The sequence below is a fragment of the Convolutriloba macropyga genome, chromosome 2 (genome assembly GCF_964194025.1).
Source record: "Convolutriloba macropyga chromosome 2, txConMacr16.3, whole genome shotgun sequence".
Taxonomy (NCBI): domain Eukaryota; kingdom Metazoa; phylum Xenacoelomorpha; order Acoela; family Convolutidae; genus Convolutriloba; species Convolutriloba macropyga.
Window position 1 is genome coordinate 25,375,116 of NC_134469.1, and position 21,410 is coordinate 25,396,525.

At 33.5% G+C, this 21,410-nt stretch overlaps 2 protein-coding genes across 4 annotated transcripts in view; one reads left to right on the plus strand and one right to left on the minus strand.

Moving 5' to 3' along the window:
* Positions 1-21,410, minus strand: part of LOC142358567 (neuronal acetylcholine receptor subunit alpha-9-like) — a 172,847-nt gene that overhangs the window by 128,019 nt on the left and 23,418 nt on the right. For 2 of the 3 annotated variants that reach the window (XM_075409976.1, XM_075409975.1), the window contains exon 2: positions 13,719-13,831. The gene's annotated coding sequence lies outside the window, so the exon portion shown is untranslated. Of the gene's footprint in view, positions 1-10,729; positions 10,840-13,718; positions 13,832-21,410 lie in introns of those variants that run through there. The other variant, XM_075409978.1, reaches the window with a different exon arrangement.
* LOC142358570 (BTB/POZ domain-containing protein KCTD12-like) overlaps positions 1-21,410 on the plus strand; it is a 554,440-nt gene that overhangs the window by 62,660 nt on the left and 470,370 nt on the right. The window lies entirely within an intron of this gene.

Consider the following 21,410-nt stretch of genomic DNA (forward strand, 5'->3'; position numbering starts at 1 on the left):
TTTGCGTTGAATTTTGGCGTAGGTCTTACATATTTAGCGTTGAATTTTAGCATAGATCTTACATATTTAGCGTTAAATTAAGCGTTGATCTTACATAAATTCAACGCATTCAACGCTTATCTTACATCATTTTGCGTTGCATTTTAGCGTTGATCTTACATAAATTCTACGCATTCAACGCTAATCTTACATAATTTTGCGTTGAATTTTGGCGTAGATCTTACCTATTTAGCGTTGAATTTAGCGTTGATCTTACATAAATTCAACGCATTCACCGCCAATCTTTGAATTCCATTTCAAACCACTTTACGAATTCAAAAATTTTTCATGATTTTTTTTCAGAAACTAAATTTTTTCTCTGTTTCGACCCCTATACGCTAATTCAGACCATTTTACGATTTCAAATTTTTCAAAATTTTAAAAAAAGATAAATTTTTATTGTTTCGACCCCCTATACTTTACAGGTGAGAAAAGTGAAGTCAGCAAAAATTCACTTTTCAGTGCTCTTTTATAGTGCAAAATCCATTTCATACCATTTTACGATTTCAGAATTTTTCAAGTTTTTTTTCAAAAAATTTTTTTCACTGTTTCGAACCCAATATTGCAAAAGTGAGAAACATGAGGTGAGAAAAAAAATTATTTTTAGTGCTCTTTTATAGTGCAAAATCCAATTCAGACCATGTTACGATTTAAAACTCTTCGAGTTTTTTTTCAAAAAATTAATATTTTTACTGTTTCGACCACAGATGAGAAAAGTGAAGTCAGCAAAAAAATCACTTTTTAGTGCTCTCGTACGGTGCAGAAACCATTTCAGACCATTTTAGGCATTCAAACTTTTTTCAAAACTTTTAAAAAAATTTAAATTTTTCCCAGTAGGCCTCACATGGTAAATGCGTTGAATATGCTAAGTTGAGTACTACGCAAAATCAACGCAAAATATGTAAGATCTACGCTAAATTCAACGTAAAACATGTAAGATCTACGCTTTATCAGAATTGCGGCTCTTAAGGAAACCAAGGTACTGTGGCACAATGGTAGAAGAGGCGACAAGCGAACAGAAGGTCAGCAGTTCGAGTCCCATACGCAACTGGATGTTAATAGTTCAAGTGGACGCTTTGATTTTTTTTAAGATCAACGCTAAATTCAGCGCAAAAATATGTAAGATCTACGCTAAATTCAACGCTAAATATGTAAGATCAGCGACAACTAGCGTTGACAAGTCGGAAAATTCACAGCAATTTTCTTACATAATTTTGCGTTGAATGCGTTGAATTTTTGTCTTCAAATTCAACGCATTCAACGCAAAATTATGTAAGAAAATTGCGGTGAATTTTCCGACTTGTCAACGCTAGTTGCCGCTGATCTTACATAATTTTGGCCAAATTCCTCGGCCCGGGAAATTCAGCCACTCGAGTTAAAAATTTTGCATAGTTAGAAAATTCCAACGTCCAACAAACCTAGTTAAAAACATCCTTGAGAAAGACATCTGCGTTTGATTAGCAGTAAAAAGTCAAATACTTTCCAATAAAAACTATTTTCAATATCTTTTAGTGAATCTTTTTTCTCTGTCTATTCAGTTCCTGGACAAAAGTATTAAACTAGCTTAGCTCAAAAAGTCCATAAAGGTCTATAAAATTTGGTCAGCAATTAATCAGTTTAGTGTTTGTCCTTTTTCAATGAAAAAGTAGTTCAAAAAATTTAATTAGCTTTAAGGTTTTTTCAAAGAAAAATGAATCTTGCTTAAAATGGCAAATATCAACACATCGTTAGTTAACCTGTCTTAAAACTGTAAAAATTGGGAGAACTTGCAATTCTAGCAACACCTCTCAAGCGATGAAACTTAATTCAACAAAACCAAGGAAAATTAATGTTCCGACCAACTTGTGGGGGAGGAACTATATACTAAAATGGGTTTTTTTTGTTCAGTCAATTTTGGCGGATCGATATATTCATTGTAGAGAATAGAAAATGGTATCATTAGAAAGCGCGTCCAGCGTAGAATATGAAATTAGTAAAAATTTGGATGTTTGCATTTTATAGGGAGTTATCGAAGTTTACTTTTTGTGAATAATAGACGCAATTCGTTGTTTTTATTCACATTTTCGGTATGTCTACCAAATTTTCGCCAATTTTGCAAAAATTTGTTGAAATTGTTAACAAAAATATTATTGGTTATGCCGTTAGGGACAGAGGAAGCCTGCAGATTGGTTTCATCAGAGTCTTTGGGTCAAATTGTTTGCTAATTTTTTCGAATTTGGCTCTTTTTTAATCAAAACTGTAACCAAATAGGCTTTTTTTATCCTACTTTGTTTAAATATGCCGGAAATAGGGACAACAAATCAATGAAAACTCCTAAGGAAACTGATAGTATATTCACTTTCTATAGGAGTCTTCTGGAATTAAAATTTGTAGGTTGTTTTGAAAAATTAACTCAACAATTATACAAAAAACAATTCAATTATTTTTGGTTTATTGATATATTTCTTTTGCTATTTGAACTAACTTGCAAATATATAGGTTAATAACTTGTTTTGTTAGACGCACTGATAATGAGGGCTACGTTTGAGCTCACCTAGGATTTTTACTATCAACTTTGGGCTCAGTCCTTTTCCGCAATATTTCCGCATTTTTGTTTTTTTATAATGTTGATTACTAACAAGAAGGGTTTCGAATCACAACGGAATGAATAAGAGATCTTGTTGACAACAAAATGAGGCGAAAAAAGAAACATTATATTTTGAAAGAAAAGCTCGTAAATTTTGCGGCTCAGACTATGTGCTTTCGAAAACTTTTATTGCCCTCTTTTGTTTTGCCTTCCTTTGTTCTTCGGTTTGCTGCCTCATGATTTTGGGTTACTAATCTAATGTTCAAATTGTTTTAGGAGCTAGAGGATAACTTTTAAAATGCTTTCAGTTGGTATCTAATGCCTCTTATGACTTTGAATACATTTGTTTTAAAAGATGTCATTTAAGATTTGAATTTTGCCAAAATTTTGTATGTTATTTCTGTTCAAATGTAGCGTAGTCTCAATAAAAGAAAAGTACACTTTATTGCAAGTGCAATAAAGAACACTCTTTACAGTGATTGTGTATTTAATTAAGGGTTTCTTGGTTTTCCTACAAAAATTTATAGAAGTTTTTTGATTTTTTTTATATTTACAAATACTTGAGGTTGTTATATGATGACTTGTCAAATTATACTATTAATTACAACTCCAGTTGATATCTGAGGAAGTGGGAAAAGAAACCCTTTAGTGTCTCTTTGAGTAGCTTATAGTTTCGGTGGCTGCGAAACCGTTCTCTCGCGAAACTTATTGAACATTTTCTGCTTTACCTCTAATTACTGTTCTTTTTGTTGTTATACGGCATTTTGTTGACAACCAAAGTTTTCGATTGCTTCTGTGAGTTTAAGGTAAACATATTGACTAATTTCAGTCTACAGCTAACGGTTTTAAAGACTTTCATTTAATTATCTTTTAAAGAAATTATATTTGAACAACCAAATTTTTAACTTAATGCTGCTCCAAAAGTGATTCTGGTGTTGATTATAAATAATGGTTGACGTCTTTAGAGCCAAAACTGTGTTTCATTGAAAAGTTTGTGAGTTTTTGATACTGTTCAGAATTTGTGCTTCCTTTTGTTGTCCTTTTCACGAAGACCCTTCAAAAGAAGGCTCATTTAAAATCGAAGGAGACCAAATCAAAAACTCGCACCCTTTCTGTTAAGTAAAGTTTCCAAAGGCTCTCTATGAGTTTTAGTTATAACGGCTTTAAAACTGTGGTTTTGATAATTTTAAAACTGTGGTTTCGAGATTTAAAACTTTGGTTTGACCATAAGACGAAAAATTTGTGGTTTTTTCGTCTTACGGTTCAATCACATTGATATCAACCACAACTGGCGTCCTGTGTGACTGCAAGCTAATCTTTTTTTGTGTGGAGATGACGAATTAACGTATGAAATGTTTCCAGTTGGTATCTAATGCCTTTTATTGATTTTGAATATATTTCAGAAAAAATATCAGTCAAGACTTGAGCTTTGCCAATCATTTGTATCTTAATTCTGTGAACACGCAGCTTGGTCTCAATGTTTACTCACCTAATTTTATTCCAGCTCAAGTTAATAACACTTTTTAGAGACATTATGTTTAACCATTGGTTTCTTGGCTTTCTGACTACAAGATTTTGTAAAAAGTCTTTTTTTTATTAGAAATTTACAAACATTTGATCCCTTTTCAATTTATCCCATGAACGACTGCTCCAAATGGCAACCATTGAAGATGCAAAAGAACCTCTTCAAAAATATTTCAGTTTTTAGCTTTTAGTTTTAACGGCTGCGAAACCGTTCTCTCGCAATAGTTATTAGACTTTTCTTCTTTTACCTCTAATTGCCGCTCTGTTTGTTGTCATACGGAATATTCGTGACAACCGAAGGCCTCAATTGCTTCAACGAACGTTTATTTAAATCTATTTACTAATTTCAGCCTATAGGTAACGGTTTTAATGACTTCCAAATAAATATATTTTTAAAAACTTTTTGATAATACCAATTTTTGTTCTCAATGTCGTCAGCAAGTACCTTAGCTTCATTGTTGGCACGGTTTTTTGACTTACTGGTGCTCCAAATAATTTTCTGTTGTCAATTATAAATTAAGGCTGATGTTTCAGAGTACAACTCTGTTTTCATAAAAAATTTCATGACTCTTCATGACTGCGAAAAATATTTGGTTCTTTTTGTCGTCTTTTTTAAAAAGACTCTTAGCAAAGAAGATCTATTTCGAATCAAAAGAGACCAAAGCGAAAATTCAGACCCTTTTGTTTTAGTTTTGAGTTTCTTAGGACTTTCTGTGAATCATAGTTAAAATTGTTTCAAGAATGTGATTTCAAAAGATTTTTTTAACTTTTCGAGTTCTGTCCATAATTGTTATTTTTTGTCGTATTATGAATCGGTCACATTAATAAAAACAATAACTAGCCTCTTGAGTGACGGCAAACTACTCTGTTTTTTTTTTTCATTTGAAAAGCGACGAAATGCTTGACTTCTCGAAAATATTTGCTTTAAAAATGTCAAGGGACTTTTATGATTTGTGACTTTTGTATTATTTCAGTCACTTTTGTAATTTTGTTTGTGTATTAACGGGTCATATCTTTTTTCCCGCCATGCCGTTTTTGAATGATTTTTTTACTAGTGGTTTCTTGGCTTTGGCACTACGGATTTTCATAAGTAAGACTTTTGAGTTTTTTCAACTCTGAATTTTCTCTTTAATTTTAGCAGCATAATCTATTGTATTGTGCGCAATTGCAGATATTTAATGTTCTTCTCAAATAGCATATGGCTTTAGATGTTGAGACAAGGGTTTATTGTTAGTTTTGTTTGATTTTTTCTGCTTTTGGCGTTTTTTTGAAGTCGTTGATTTTTTATGTATAATGACAGGTCTTATTAGCTTCCAATAAAGTATTAATTAAATTTCTTAACAAGTCCAGTTAATGAGCAATGGCTTTATTTAAACTGAAGTTGGCTGCTTCCAAAATTCAGGTTTCATCTGATTTCATATTCATTTTGTTATGACGTATTTTTTCTTTAAATTATAGACATCATGTTTTGGCCTTAATTAAAGTTTGTTCTAATTTGACTTTATTGTCTAAAAGTTTCACTAACGGCAAGTATCCTCGACCCTTTAATTTAGCATTTTCTCAGTTAGTTGTTTGTTGATTGTCATGTGAAATTTTGGAAGTTTTCTGTCTCTTCCTCATTTGGTCGACAATTAGGTAACGAAGTGGATGAGCGGGGTCAGAACATTATGTGCAAACGAAAATTAGCAAGCCTTCTTGTTTCCATGAAACTCAAACTCCAACAAGGAGGCTCGTTAATGTACGTATGCACATACCGTTCCTATGCTGCTTATTCAAAATCTTGACCTAATTGGCTACCAAACGATTAAAAGATAGAAAACTTTCAAAAACAACTATATCGTTCAAAAACTGCTAGAGGAAAAAAATTCAATGTTAGAGGGCCAATGATTCTTTTTGCTGATAGGAATACTAGAGACGAAAATATAAAAATTTAGATAACAAACATTAATTATGACCAAACCCGATGTCCACATTGAAAAAACTATAACAAAAACAAAATCGCTTTCGAAAAAACTAAACGAAAAGAAATTAACCTATACATCATTAGAAAAGACATTAGACCTGACGTCAGTCGACTGGTTCAAAAGTCGACAAAAGCAAGCAAAATAGTGCGAATTTCAGAAACACGTTTTCAATTTTGGAAAACAATTAATTTCAAAGTGATTATCATTAGATATTAATTGAAATCACTCAAACGTTCATTTATATCTCCATAGGAAGCAAATGAGACCTGTCATTACCCAGCGTACGTCAAACTGCAGCAAAAAAGAAAAAGAAAAGTTTCGGCAAAAAAACGAATTTAATTTTGAGCAAAAATGGCAGGGATGCAGTTAAAACTATAAACTTGTTACTAAGAGAAAAACAATTTTCAATTTCGCAATATTTCAAAGCCAATGGGACCTGCCATTAATGCTATAATTTAAAAGGAAACCGAAAATCCTTTTAAATTTACAATTATATAAAAAACCTCAAAATTATTGTGAAATCTTGTTGCAACAGTGGTAACAAAGCCAAGCGCCCAATTGTTGAAATTAAAACCCATACAAAGTTTCGATTGTAGCTCACTGGAAACGACTGGTGATTTTGTCTTCACAGAGACTGAGCTAGAAATTGATTGAAAAAAATAATGGCGAAGTTCAAAAATCGAAATATGTTTTCAAAAATGTTTTCAAAATTCAAAAGAGACATAAGATTTAAACAGAACGAGATGGATTACTTTGCAATACCTCAGGACGCCCCTTAAGTATGTTATTAATGAGACAAAACCAAAAAACAACAAATAAAGGCAGAAGCCAAAATTTCGCAAGCAAAACTACGAAAGCACAGTGTCCAAGGCACTATATTTATAAGATTTTATCTGCTACAATTGTAAGCCATCGCCTGTTTCTCATCTGAACATCAACGGGCTTTCTTCTAAAAAATCTACGGAAAGATCACAACAGAAAAAATCTCGAAAACTTTTTGTAAAATTAAATGGCCTAAGCTATCAGTCAACACATACAACAAACAGAGAAAAAAGTTTGAATCAACAAAAATAAAGGGTATTCGAGAGTTCTTATTACTGAGACTGAGATACATGGTGACGAAAAATGACAGCAAAAAGGAGACAGTTAAAAAATCTTTTCATAGAAGCTAATTTGAAACTCATTATATACAAATAGCTATCAGCTGAACTTTTTTCGATATCTAATTATCAGTCATATGTCGTAAACAGAAACAAAAAGAAAGAAACATAGGCAAAATTTTTTAAAAATCTACCACATTTTGCTAAAGAATGGTGTCCCAGACCAAAAGCATACACTATTCAACAAAAACAATTAATATATTCTGATACGGCTTTTATTAACGCTTTGCATTTTGCCAACCATGCCTTTTTTCACTTGAACCTGTCAATCTGGTGTTAATTCGACAAGGAAACAAAATGAACCCATAAAATGTGCAATTATGCTCAAAAAAATTTTTAAAAATTTAAAACTCGGAGTATCAAAATCAAGCAACCAATAGTTAAATTTGATACAGTGATTTTATTATAATTCAGATGAATATTGCTTTAAATTGTCTTTACTGAGACTATGTAAGAAGTTTCGATAAATAAGATAAAAAAGTGACAAATTTTAAAAATTCACCGACATTTTTAAACAAATATATTTGAAAACATAAGAGACATAAGATAACTGAACGCATGGTCTAGGTTAACGTATACCAATTTAAATAGCCAAGGCGATCATTGATTGGGGAGACTAAGTCAGTGGACTAAAAAATATATATGTTAAGTGAAAGCAGGACATAAGAAATCCATAACCTTTTGGAAAACAATTGGTCAGAGCCATAAAAAACATGAAACTAACTCTGAAATAATAATAAATATATGCTGAGCCTAATTTTTAGTAAGGCGCAACTGTCAATAATTAAGCTCTTAAATGACATTCTTGTCAAGAATTTACATTAAACCCATAAATGCAAAAATATTTTGACATAACGGCCGCTCCCCATTAACATCTTTTTTTTTTCGAAGTAAGGATCCATGGTGAGATCAAGATCCACTCTGATTTTAACGGGCCTATAAGAAAACAATCAATTGTTCAAATGGTTGCTAAACAGACAATTTCTTAAACAAAGTTTTTCAGTATAACAAAAATAATGCATTTATATCGAGTTTAAGTTTGAGAAAAACTGGCAAAGTTATAATTCCAGAAGACTCTTAAAGCCAGTGGGAGTACAACTAGCTCTCTTTTTTGAGCTTACAAAGAATATGACCGCAGTTTTAGGTTGTCTGCTTCCTGCAATTTCAATGAAAGTGGGCTAAAAAACATATTTCGTCCAATTTTTGACGAAAACAAATCTTAATTTTCAAAAAAATAGTATAAAAGTTAGTCAAAAACTGAGATTGAACAATTCAACAACCCTCCTCTATCTTTTAAGATAAAATCAATCCCACTACCGTAAACAATTGCAAAGTAGTTTAACAAAATTGACAAAAATTTGTTCAATAATACAAAAATTGTGAATAAAAAGAACGGAATTTCGTCTCCTATTCACAAACCTTCCCTAATTCCTGTAAATTAAAATCATGAAAATTTTCTTTTTCCACATTCTACAAAGGACGGGCTGGGTAATGAAATCAATCACAACTCTTTAAGATGATTATATCGATCGGCCAAAATTGACTGAACAAAAAAGATCCCATCTGAGATATAGTTCCTCCCCCACTCAATTGGGTCGGAACAATCAGTTCGCCTACAGTTGGCAAGTCTAAAATTGTTAGCATAAAAGGTACTTTTTGTGAAATTGTCAATCTGTTCAAAATGGACGTGATAAAATGCTGTTGGTCACATGTCTACTTTACACAAATGTTGGTTTATTAAAAATGAGAAACGGTTACTTTTTGCTTCCTATAGACAATTCTAGTGCTTTTTAAATACCTTCAAATTGATACGAAGTGAGTGGACTTTGCTTAGTTAACTCTAGTTGATATTAAAAAACGTTGAATCACTTGCAGCTCAAATAACTTGTTAGCGCCCGATGAATACTACAGAAATTTGATAACGTGGCCACACTCTTCTTCGGAATTAGACTATCTTTTTCAACCTGTTGTTTCCCGCCATCTTTACTAATTGAAGAATGGCTAAAAACAGTGGCTGAAAAAAACAAATCAACTTCAGTGTGTTGTAAGTTATGCATCCGTTTTATTCAAAACCAGAATTGATTGAAAAAAAATACCACACTGTTGTTATCGCCCGCTCAAAGTTGTTCAACTACTCGGGTTTGCCTCGGAGTTTGATAATGTTCCGATGAGGATAACAACCGTGAGCTAATAATCATTAACAAACGACAACACGCAAAATTACATGTCTGTAATTTCGTAGCAATTTCAAGAGAAGCAAATGCTTTAGGCTGTGAGCAAGAATGACCATTGGTCGCTGTAAGAGAACCAATGATAGCGAAAATTGGAGAAAGAGTGGTAAGAAAATATCAGGAACTAATACCTTGAAGCACCTCAACTTACTCACTTTTTAAATTGCGTGGAACATAGGTAATCATTAATAATACGACTTTTCCGTGCATTTATTTAATTTTTATTAATTCAATTTTTAATTATTTAATATCTTGCATTGATTAAATCTAACTTTTGAATCTTTCTCAAGTTTTATCAAAAGAGCTTGAACGCTTTAGTTTTAGACGCGCTTGATTCTCCAAATAAGTGAGAACACAAATTCTAGATGCCCTTGGACATTGTACACGGCACTTGGACGCAAGCCTCCGTCATTTCCCGGCTCTTGTTTAAAAAGCCACCATCAAGATATACGCTGTAATCCTGAAATTGCCGTGGGGTACCAGCATCTAACTTCAAAAGGAAAATAATTATAAGTAGAAGAAAATACTAAAATGGGAAAATGGTGATTAGCTTCTCTGTTGCTTGTTTATAGTTCTAGGATTTGATAATGAGGAGAGAGCTGTGGCTCCTCAAAACAGATGCCGAAATTCATTTCAAATTTGCTCAAAATGTAATAATATTCAACATTTTGTGCTTCACATTTGTCTTTAATTTAACCGTGAAAATTTATTTATTGTTGGTTATCTATTAATAAAATCTAGACCACGTGTTTGCGGTTATTTTTCACTGAGCAAAATATTTGAAAACAAAAATTGTTTAAAGGAGGTTATAAAACTAATCATTGACAGTTTCTGGCCTGAGTTAATTGAATCGCTATGAAGTTATATCGCCTAATTCCTGTCTCCGTAAATAATTAAGATTTTCTGGATTTAAGCACCAAAAATCAAGCCATATTGTTAACATATTGGAAACCAAAATAACCTAACCTTTGAAATAACCTAACGAGAAAACTCTAAAATTTGGTAGGTAGACTTAAGCAATCGCTGGTCATTAAAAGGGTACTAACCTAAGAATTAAATCACATTTAATAGGTTAAAACAGGCCAGCGTAATGGTGTGAAACTTTTGAAGAAAACACAACGCACCGCAAAACGTATGCATGACCAGTTAAAAAAACGATGTTGCCCTTTTTGAATATCAGTTGCAAGTAAAGTAAGGCATAGGCAACTTTAGAAAAAAAACAAGAAATCTGTTTATTATACTGACCTAGTGATAAAACAATTTAGCTACAAAGCTTTTTCAAAAAAGCAGATAACATTATAAAATAGGTGGATTGAAAGCAAAGGGAGAGATAGCCGGTTATATTGTAATTTTAAATTTGTAGCTCTTTATATCAGCGCTATCGTTTTAGATGTTTTGAATTGCATGGATATATTTTGTCCCAAAAGACTTGTCACCCGAGATATTGAGTAATCTGTTAATGACAGTAATAGCTTTTTGATGACCATGCTCGAATCTATTTCATTTGTAACCATTTAGAGGACGATCTGAACATATCCAGCTATGATATATGATATAATAACACAATTTTGAGCACAAATACATCACTTATATGTGAAAGGCCCTCAATTAACTCGGATCGGATGCCTCAAAGGAAATTCAACTTATTAGTACGGTCATTTTTCCGGAGAAAAATAAACTTCTATTAAAATAAACTCGTATTATGTTTGTTGTTTTGACTCATTTTGCTTTATATATAGCTGCGATTTAGCGCACGCAAAGATGTTTTAGAGTTTAATTTCTCATTATTTTTCTACAAGAGAATTTTTGCCAGCTATTTCAAGATTTCTTTGGTTCTTGTAAAGCCTTGTAAGAGTTCGCCCTATAATGATAAAGGTATAAAGTTATGTGCAACTTTCCATATTCGTTCAAAGATAACACCAAGTCTCTGCGCAAGAGTGCATTTCTTGAAAAGATTAATTTCTCTTGCACCAACAGTCTTTAACTTCAGTTGACATTGAGGACAAGACTTAATTGAATTTCATTATCCCTCAAAAACATATGGTTCCTAATGGTTATGGAAAAAAGTAAAAAAAAATTGTCGATGGTTACTAAATTAAGCACAAAACATGCAACTAAAAAAATTTGTTATTTTTAAAAAGCAGAGCTTAAAAGGAAGAAACAAGACGTGCAAACAATTTTTGACAAGCTTTTCTGAAATTTTAGAGCAGATAAAGTCATTTTAGAACATCTGAATCCATTCTTTGTTAGAGACTCCATGAAATATGACAAGTCCGACAGAAAGATAAAAATCTAAATACATCTGTAACAACTGCTAAATTCAATTATATGATGAAAGTGCCCTACCTCATTATGACAAAATATAGGTGATAATTGAGAAAAAAAACCAAACTTATGCAACAAAAATTTTGTTCTATCCATTGTTTCTCAACACCTAATGCATGGTTGAGCAAAGTCAACTCACTTGGTTTGAAGAACAAATGACGAAAAAAAAATAAAATGAAACCTATTTTAATTTTCTTCTCGCAAATTGATTTCCACAAAATCAGAGAAAAATAAAAGCCAGATCAAGGCAAGCTGTAGAGTAGCTAAAAAACTTTCATTTTTGCAGACATCGTTCTGATAAAAAAGAGATACGCTACAAAAAGTACGAAACTTTAATTTTTGATTCATTTAAATAAATACTGTAATGTATTAAAAACTGTGGAGCCAAAAGCTTGCCTATTGAAAGCAAACCCATTGGTTCACAATTTCAGGATGAAAACAAGTGCTGTTTGATCTATTTGTGATCTAAAAATCTTGATTCAGCTGTTTGGTTGCTTCTTGTTTTTTAGATCAGCTGAAAGGATCAAAAAACAAATGTATTCTCCATCAAATTTGATATAATAATTATTTAATTTTCCCAACTAAAAGTAAAGGAGCGCCAAATACTATTTTTTCCTCGCGATATAGCTGAAATGGTTTGAAAAGTTAGCTGAAAAAACGTTGCAGCGGCGATAGTTTCAAACCGCTGAAACTGGATGAGTTGTGTAAAGTATTCGCTGTCAGAAGTGGGGGGCTTTTTAGTGCAAAAATAATTGAGGCAAAATGAAAGCCCTTTCGGGTTCAAAAGTTAGCGTCATCTGCCAAAAGTGTTTTCAAAAACTTTTTGCATGAATTTTTTATTGAGCTTCCTAAGTTACAGGTCTTTCTTAGCTCGGTAGTGCTAGTAACCCAAAATCATGATAAAATAGGAAATGATTTATGGTACTATCAGTTGTTTTCAAAAAATTTGCCTGACGAATAGATCTTAGACAGACACTGTCATCAAATGGATTCAAAACTCATCTAAAAACTTCAACTTAAATTTCAGAGAAAAAAAAACAAAAGTTTGTTGTGAGTAGCAATAGCAATTCAGTCGTTTCCTTTTTCAAAATTCTTCTTCGATTTGGCGTTCTGTAGATAATTAATTTGAGTGGAAAGAAATTGATTCCGATAAAAAAAACGGAATAAATTTTTGCAGTTTATTGTTTTTGATATATCATTTTCAATAAAAGTGTTATTAGTAACTAATTGCACTTGGTTTTTAGGTAATCGCCCAGCTTTACAAGCAAACTAAATTACTTCTTCTCCGAATTGCGATAAGAAAAACACATGTTATATTTTTCCCACAATTTTAAAACAAAACTTCACTAGTTGTTTCTAGTTTGCAAAGAAATATAATTTGGCCTGGGTCAATTTTGGTCCACAATTCTACCTTTTTAAAAGTTGGAAATTGTGTTTTCTGTCAGTCAAAAAAATTACCTATAGCTCGCTATATAACACAATGCGCTTGTGTCTAATCACATAGACAGATGCCGTTTTCTTCACACAGAAGTTCGCTGAGAATTGTAATTTTTTGTAACATTTTTGTAACTTTTTTGATTAATGAACAAAGAAACTGTAGGATAAAAAAGACGAAATAGTTTTGTTTTAGTATCTATAGCTCTTTGAATATTCCCCAAAAATAGTTTTTATCCGTAAATCATATTGGTCGTCCAAATTTTTGCATAAGATTGTCGGCATAAAGAACCCATTGGGTTCCGACCGAATTGGGTTGACTTATTAGATTCAGATTCGTCTATGGTAAATATGAAAAGATATAACTTCTGCATTATTATTCTCAATATTGACTTTAGCAACACAGATACGGTACAATAATAACGATAGTTCAACTGAATACAATCAATGGCCAAAATGAAGCTGCAGTTCTTACCTATATTGTGCTGTGACGTCCTTGTATTTTTTTTTGTTTTGCACTAATTCAGGATCCAGATGATTGCCTCGTCTCGTCCCCTCAGGCCAGTTTGGGTCGTTCTTGAACGGGCACTGAAATGAGGAACTCTGGTATTAAAATAAAACAAAGCTGAAAGTGGAGAATAAACCAAAACTAAATGATGGGATTTAAATTAGATGACAGATTGCATTCTAAAATTGCCTCATTTTGGGGTACCAAAGGCGTGAAAAAACGGGACACGAAATGAGGGAGAAAATGGGTTGTGGAAATCGCGCTCAAATTTAAGGAAAGTGTTTCAAACAGACGAAATATCATTTGGACGAAAGGATGAGTTAAATATGTAATGGATGTCAGTGAATAAAAGCACAGAGTATTTTGTTGAAATGACGGTTGAAAAAAAAACTTTTCTGTGAACAGATTCTAATTGATAAGCCCCGAATTTTAATCTCTCTAGGCCTGGTAACTAATGCAAAATTTCAAGACACTTTAGAAAGGAAAGCGCCTTTTGTTTAATTGCGAGACGATTTGAACAGGTGCAAATATCACTTCTGTCAGCCAATCAATATTCTCAGTCGACGGCACAAAAAGGCTGTCTGGATTAATGATAAGTAAATTCTATTTTTAAGAAAAAAATGAGCTTGAGAAGTTTGCTCCCGGATTGGAATATGCTTTTCGTCCAATTGAGCATATACAGCTTTAAACTGACAAATAATATTCAAACATTTGATATTGCAAAAATTGCAATGAAACAGTTCACCGCGTTCAAATTTTCAAAGTTGAAATTTTAATATCAAGGTTGCTGATGATAAAAGCATTGATTCACCAATGAGTGAAAAAACTCCATTTTATCGTGGAAACAACACCTGCAAATTTTGACTTACTAGGGAATAATACGAAAAATTTTCGAAAATTTGAAAGTCTTGAGAGTTCCAGCTAAACTAGATATATGAAAGATGTTTATGCAGAAAATGATGGCAACTTGTATGCAAAAAGATAAAATAGAAACAATCGCGATGTTAAGCGTAAGAGATGAACAGATTTTAACAGCAGAGGGAATCGTACCACTGAACTGAAACTCAAATAATAAAGATTTTAAATTTCACCAAAAAACAGCTGCTTCTTACAGACATTGTTAGTCTACGCCGCCCCTACAGAAGAAGGATATAAAACAACTCTTAAAATGAAAATAAGGACCCAACTCAGTGCAATTATCATGTCTGAGTGAGTTCACATACCTTTTTATTCACAAACACTGAAAAAATTGTAGTAAATTAGAAAGCTAAAATATCAAAGAAAAATGCCAAATATTCCTTCCAGTTCGTAATTCAAGTCTAAAAGAAGTTATGGTCAGTTCACAAAGTTTAGTTTTTGATGCTGTGGAAGTTTCTCTTATTTTTAGTTTCGGCTTTATTATTGCAATTTTCGGAATTGTTGCCCCTCTCCGTAAACATTTTCTTATAGCCATGTGACACAAAATACCAGGATTGCTCATCATGCAAATTTTCTGATTTCATTCGAACCATATATGATATCCATCATTTTTTTGTAAATAGAAAAGCTCATATAAAACATAATATATAGTGGAACACGCTCTTCTTGAAACAATTCTTTTTAATCACAGGTGAAAAATTTAGATAGACGCTATCACGGAACTCTTGAGACTATTGATCTCTGCCAATAATGCAATATCCTATATATGATTGACGGGGTCATAGATGATTTTCAAAGCGTAGGAAAATTCAATTTTTAACCTTATCAAAGTTAGGAGTTTTAAATGTAAAAATTAGTGAAAAACAATAATTTAACCCCTTTATTGTTTCACCCCGTTTTTAAGCTTCTTATAATTGAGGATAATTAAGTCTCAATCAATTCCACTTAGTCTAATTAACGGAGATTGAAATCCGGGTGAAATTGATTGGGCTTACTCTTTCTTTTTCACACCTGGGTCATTTCAACCAGATTTTAATCTGTAAATTCATGGCTTATAATTATCAGGGAAATAAAGCTAACTACTCAATAGTAAAGAGCAAAAATATAGCAATTGTCGAATTAATTATCCGATCTAGTCCCAAACGAGGCATTCAAAAGCAATTGAAAAGTGGATGGAACTTTCGAGCACTTCTTGTCTCATTGCTTTTTGAAAACAGCATGATAACTGCCGACTTTGAATTTACCGTTTCTTCCAAAAACAAAGAAATATTGGTTATAGAAGGCCAAGAGTTGTATGTTAAAAGAAAAAAATAAGTTTACTACTGCCTAGAATGGCTAAAAATATCAAAGCTACAAGTGCCGCGTTTCCGCGTTTACACAAGATGGCCAACTTATTCGAGCAAACGAAGGGTACAATTGTAATGCTTCAATTGGAAAGCCCGCAACACAAAAAGTTACACAAGAAATCAAAGCCCTGATTGAAAACATAACGCTCGCAGCAGCCGTAACTTCAGCAATTTTACAAGTAACTGACGTTCTGTCGACACAGTATGCGTTGCCGTATGTAACATTTAGTTATGATTCCTGCACAGCATAGCTGCTAGTGAAATTATCAATCTGGATATCACTGACAATTCTGTTGAACAAAGTGTTAAATTTTTTTTTGATTTGCTCATATATGCTTACAAAGAAGAGGTTTTAAATTTCAGCTTACATTTTTTTCTTTTGAAAAATACCAGTTCTTCCGCATTCTCTTCTAGAAAAGTTTCTGAACTTTTTTGATTGAAATCAACGTGCAAATTCGCAAGAGATAGGACTTGTCAAGTGTTCTTTTTGACCAAAGGTATTGTGCTGAAAAAAGCCGTCTCGTCCCTATTCTCCGATTCAAACAAACGCAAGCTATTCAATGCCCCACTGTTGAAGGTCATTAGGTTTGTGTAGTTTAAGTCCTTTGAACCATAGCTTCGCTAATTGTTCTTTTGGACGCCGAATTAGATAAAAGATTTTGGGGTTAAAGCAACTTCCGGGTAAATAAATTGCGGGGTTAAATGACCTAGGGTTGATTATATCCGAGGCTAATCTATAGGGGGTCAAATAAAAAGAGGTGAAAAGAGGTAGAACCTGAAAAACAGTTCTGTGATTTTTTTGGTTAGGTACTGAATGCGATCATTGCAAATTAGGCAACTGAGGTTCCTAAATAAGTCTTCCAGCACAATTTGCGTGCAGGTGGATTGAGTTTATTCAGGCTAACTTTGGTTAACTTGGCTGTTGGATCATACGCCACTTCCGTCGGTCAAACAAAAAATCAAAACTGATCAGACCTAATCGAATAAAGCAGATTAGAAATGAACAAATTATCCTTTTGGCTCTATTTTATCTCATGAGGCTGTAAAAAGGGGTTTAATGAAGTAACAAATTATGTCTTACAATCTTTTCTTTAATTTTAAAGTAGAAAATTCCGTATCAGAGCGTTTTTATTGATTTATGTGCCAAGTTAGACAAAAAACTTCAGTTCTGCACTGAGCTAAAATTTGTAGCTTTGTAAAATCAATTTTATGCAAATTTCGAACAATTTAGAATATCCATAAATGAAAAGGTATAAGAAAAGTGCCAAAACAACATTGAAATTTTTGAAATATTCTTTCAAGAAGAACATTAGACGTCAAAATTGTTTCATTTACAACGTAATTTCTAATGAGTTACGGGTTCCTTTTTTAGGAGGGCAGTTTTCGCATTTTTTGTATAAGGTTCCGTTACAGCTTTGACCAAAAAATTTCACTGGCTTCTCAATCGCCTTGTATGAAAAAACACTTACACAATGCCATGGAAACAAATCATTGTTTTCGATTCCTCTATGCTTTTCAAATCGTTTTTTAACAAAAGCTGAGGTCAAAATTGTTTTATTCAGAGGTAACCTCTACACTACTATCCGATATATATGATTGGGTTCTAATTTTTTTCAATCCGTTGTGAACAATAAAAAATGTCATCAAGTGGTCAACGTCGACCATAATTAAATACTTAAAAAAATCCACATGGCGACCAGCAGCCCGAACAATATGAGAAATTCTTGAATCAGACGAGACAGAAAGAGAGAAAGAGAAAAATAGATGGAGGAAGAAATCATATATTTATATATATATATATATATATATATATATATATATATATATATATATACATATTATATTATATATATATATATATATATATATATATATATACAAATAATGTTGTGGCTGAGCATACTAACTCAAGAACCAAATTGAAAGCCTTAAAGCTACAATAACTTGACAAGCAAAATTTAATGCTACATTCTATCGAAGCCATACAGATTTGTTCACTTTGTTCAACATTTATATTTAGCAACTATTATTAGTTTAAAATCGCCATACATGAAGCTGAATTCAAACTCAAACTCGAACTACGTTGTTACTGCCGCGTATTCAAGTGTTCACAATCACACAAGTTGAGCTCAAGCGGAGCAAGAGATACCCAACTTGGTAAGCCAGATTCGATGAATTTTGCGATTTTCATAACAATTCCGAGAGTGCAGGGCACCATATACGGTATCCGAACCCCAACCTCAGTGTATTCAGAGAATCTTCCAACATAGTTATCTAAAACCAATCAGAGATGCTAATTTGACATGTACGGCAATATAAATAGAGCTCGAAAAACTACCAAAAATCAGTTGAAATTCGTTAATTTTGTCTTATTAAACTGACATACAGTGCGTATTGAAGCACACTTTCTTGAGCGGTAAATTACTTGTTATCGTGTCTTGTTTCTGTGGATCATATTATTGATTGTACAGTTTCAATTTAACTTTGACTTGTGAAAAGGGAATTAACTTTCATATTCTCAAAACTTTCTTTCTGATGAACAAAATTACTAAGTAAGAGAAACTTGGTGCAAAGCATAAAGTCAGTTTCTCTTACTGACTTTAATGAAGCCTAGTTTAGTTCACAAATTGCGTTATTGAGCAATTGAATGTACTGAAAAGCGTAGAGTGCAAAAATTTTTACATGTGTTAACTTTGATTACCGAGAAAAGCTCTCGACTTTAGAGGAGATCAGCCGTTAAATTTGGTCCGCCGACCCGAACAGTGGAAGGCAAACTGATGTCCAATCTGTTGAAGAGAGTGCCGAAGGCACCCCCGCCCCCAAAGAGAATCAAACGAATCAACAGCGCAACGCCAGTGAGGCAGAGCGAAAGGTGCGAGTGCAATTCACAAAACACGTTGAGGACCTCGTTGAAGACCTCGCTTAAAACGAACAAGCAAAGCAAACAGCAACCAAGCAAATCGAGCATAAACAGCAGAGGGGAGCTTCAATCAACAGCTCAAAGGTACGACCAGAAATTCCAGGATTTAGTGGAAGAAGTTAACACTAAAACGGGGATTGGCTATAAAATAATTGAAGATTCAGATCGACCCAACAAAATAAAGGTCCTTTACCAACAGAGTGTTTACCTGCTAGAAGAAAAATTACCCAAGCAACTGCAAGATCGAAACAAGCTTGTGCCCTATCAAGCTAATTTTGTTGAAGAATATCTGAATGAAGCAAGGAAGGAATAATAGCTTATCATTTAGATACACTTCTTTGTACTTTGAGGCAGCATTGCAAACACGTCTTACTTTCTTACTTTGCCAGGCTTGTTCGGGTTTAGCACTGGATGGTGTGGCAAATACCAATCTTTCCCGAAGGTGCCTTTCACTTCGGATTCGTCCAATATCTTTATAAATCCCTTTCTACACCTGTATCTACTGACTGTTGATACAAACCCTTCCTAAGAAGGACTTATTCGGGCCAAAGGCAGAATAGGCAAAAAACAATTGGACTTCAATGCAAAGAATCCAATTGTGCTACATTGGAAACATCACGCGGTTGAAATATTCTTGCGAAATGGGCACAAGGACAATCAACAAGAAGGCACTGAGCATGTAAGAAACATTGTCCAGCAGAAGATGTGGATCCTAGAAAAAGGAAACGCCTTAAGATCAATCAAGAACAAGTGTGTTACCTGCAGAAAAAGCACAGCACAAATGATAGCACCACTAATGGCCGATCTATCATAAGAACGGTTGGATGTTTCAACAGCCTTCACAATTGTTGGAGTTGACTACTTTGATCCTTTCATTGTGAAGATTGGGCGGAGGAACGAAAAGCGATGGTGTTGTCGTTTCACATGTCTAACTATGAGAGCGGTGCATAAAGAAGTGGTACCCAAGTTGGACACCGATATTTGTCTCAATGCAATAATGAGATTTATGACGCGAAGAGGTAAACTGAGTACAATGATCAGTGACAACAGGACAAATTTCGTTGAAGCTGAAAGAGAAATTTCAGAGTACGTTGCGGCATGGAACAAAGAAGGGATCGAGGGACATCTAGTTCAACGCGGAATCAGATGGAAGTTCAACCCACCCGCAGCATCTTATTTCGGAGGATTATGGGAACGATTGGTGAGAAGTTGCAAGAAAGCAGTGTATGCAGTGTTGGGGAAGAGATCAGTCACCGAGGACGTTCTTTCAACAACCATGTGTATTGTTGTGCAGACGTTGAACGCAAGACCGTTGACTCCAGTCACTTCAGATGTTAATGACTTAGAAGCATTGACCCCCAATCACTTCTTGCTTGGCAACAAGAACGTTTGTTTACCCTATCTACCATTCGGAGAAGAATTTGTTGACCATCGAAAGCTCTTTCGACAAACTCAAGCCTATGCAAATCTCATATGGGACAAATTTTGTAAAGAATATCTGCGAACTCTGAATAATCGGCGAAAGCGGCAATCTGTGGGCGAATAAACCCTTAAAGAAGGCGAACTCTTTTGGTTAATCGAAGACAGCGATAAACGTGGATATTACAATTTAGGTCGAGTTGAGAAGACCATCGATGGGTCCGACGGTGTGATTCGATGAGCCATAGTTCAAACAAACGACGGAGTGTACAAAGACCAGTAGTGATGCTTGCCCCAGTGCTACCTGGAAAAGATGTTTGTGCAAAAGAAAACAGGGCCGGCGATGTTGTGGCTGAGCTTACTAACTCAATAACCAAATTGAATAGTGCTTCAAGGCCATTCCAAGCCTTAAAGCTAGAATAGCTTGACAAGCGAAATTTAGTGCTACATTCTATCGAAGCCATACAGATTTGTTCACTTTGTTCAACATTTATATTTAGCAACTATTGTAAGTACACATTCGCCATACATGATGGTAAATTGAAACTCAAACTCGAACTACTTCAGATATTCTCAAAACTTTCTTTTTGAGGAACAAAGATCCTAAGTAAGAGAAATTTTGTGCAAAGCATAAAGTCAGTTTCTCTTACTGGCTTAAAGGAAGCCTTGTTAAATTCACAAATTGCGTTATTGGGCATATGAATGTACTGAAAAGCACAAAGTGCAAAAATTCTTACATTTGATAACTGTGATTATCGGGAAAACTCTCCAAAAATATTAAGAAATCGGAGACGGAAATTGTTTGCCCTAACCAGTAGCTAGGACAGTTACCTAGAGCTGAACTTAAGGGATTTTGCTATTTCGAATTTTAACTTGAGTTATTAACCAAAACTCGAGCAAAAATTGATCGTTTCAATTTGAATTATTTTGTTACTCTGAGAGAGACAAGTTTGTTATCTAGCAAAGCAGAGCAATTAGTTATCGGGAATAATTGAACAACAATTAAAGCAACGGTAATCTACAGTATAGCGAATAATACAATTCACAAAAGTTAAC